The sequence below is a fragment of the Oncorhynchus clarkii genome, chromosome 23 (assembly GCF_045791955.1).
Source record: "Oncorhynchus clarkii lewisi isolate Uvic-CL-2024 chromosome 23, UVic_Ocla_1.0, whole genome shotgun sequence".
In the NCBI taxonomy this organism is placed as follows: domain Eukaryota; kingdom Metazoa; phylum Chordata; class Actinopteri; order Salmoniformes; family Salmonidae; genus Oncorhynchus; species Oncorhynchus clarkii.
Genome location: NC_092169.1, coordinates 60007821 through 60009683, shown reverse-complemented (window position 1 = coordinate 60009683; position 1863 = coordinate 60007821).

The window sequence follows — 1863 nt, the reverse complement described above, 5'->3', positions numbered from 1 at the left end:
TAGTTCACATAAAGTAGTGCACTACCCTGGGTTAGGATAGATCACATAAAGTAGTGCACTACCCTGGGTTAGGATAGATCACATAAAGTAGTGCACTTCCCTGGGTTAGGATAGTTCACATAAAGTAGTGCACTACCCTGGGTTAGGATAGATCACATAAAGTAGTGCACTACCCTGGGTTAGGATAGTTCACATAAAGTAGTGCACTCCCCTTGGTTAGGATAGTTCACATAAAGTAGTGCACTACCCTGGGTTAGGATAGATCACATAAAGTAGTGCACTACCCTGGGTTAGGATAGTTCACATAAAGTAGTGCACTACCCTGGGTTAGGATATTTCGTAAATACAAATACCATATAGGGAATAGGGCTGTAGTATAAAGTAGTGGACTATATAGGGAATAGGGCTGTAGTATAAAGTAGTGGACTATATAGGGAATAGGGCTGTAGTATAAAGTAGTGTACTATATAGGGAATAGGGATGTAGTATAAAGTAGTGGACTATATAGGGAATAGGGCTGTAGTATAAAGTAGTGCACTATATAGGGAATAGGGCTGTAGTATAAAGTAGTGCACTATATTGGGAATAGGGCTGTAGTATAAAGTAGTGCACTATATAGGGAATAGGGCTGTAGTATAAAGTAGTGCACTACATAGGGAATAGGATGCCATGTTAGACTCCATGTTCTTATAATGGCAGTGGACGGTTCAGTAGCTCAGAAACCTTGTTGGACATGAGGTCAGATGAAAGGTCTGTGGTTCTGTTCTGTCCCAGGTAAGAACAAGTAAGAACAGATAAGGACAGGTAAGAACAGGTAAGGACAGGTAAGAACAGGTAAGAACAGGTAAGAACAGGGAAGGACAGGTAAGAACAGGTAAGGACAGGTAAGAACAGGTAAGAACAGGGAAGGACAGGTAAGGACAGGTACGAACAGGTAAGAACAGGGAAGGACAGCTCGGTGTCAGCTGCAGGGAGAAGCCATGAATGACCGGGGCTGTTGTCAGAGGGCTAGCAGGAGGAAGGGTCACCCCCCCCCCGTCCTTTCTTCTCCAGCAGCCTGTGGCTGTGGGATTGCATGTCTTCATTCTCTTTTGCGTTTTGGCCAGGTTTCCCCGTCCAGGTAAGCAAATGTTTAAAGAGCGATATGTTATGTAGATGTTTAGGATAATTTGTTAAGCAAGCCAGACTGGTAGTTCAGAATGACAAGAGGAAGAGGACTCCTCAATGAGGCCAGACTGGTAGTTCAGAATGACAAGAGGAAGAGGACTCCTCAATGAGGCCAGACTGATAGTTCAGAATGACAAGAGGAAGAGGACTCCTCAATGAGGCCAGACTGATAGTTCAGAATGACAAGAGGAAGAGGACTCCTCAATGAGGCCAGACTGATAGTTCAGAATGACAAGAGGAAGAGGACTCCTCAATGAGGCCAGACTGATAGTTCAGAATGACAAGAGGAAGAGGACTCCTCAATGAGGCCAGACTGATAGTTCAGAATGACAAGAGGAAGAGGACTCCTCAATGAGGCCAGACTGATAGTTCAGAATGACAAGAGGAAGAGGACTCCTCAATGAGGCCAGACTGATAGTTCAGAATGACAAGAGGAAGAGGACTCCTCAATGAGGCCAGACTGATAGTTCAGAATGACAAGAGGAAGAGGACTCCTCAATGAGGCCAGACTGATAGTTCAGAATGACAAGAGGAAGAGGACTCCTCAATGAGGCCAGACTGATAGTTCAGAATGACAAGAGGAAGAGGACTCCTTAATGAGGCCAGACTGATAGTTCAGAATGACAAGAGGAAGAGGACTCCTCAATGAGGCCAGACTGATAGTTCAGAATGACAAAAGGAAGAGGACTCCTCAAT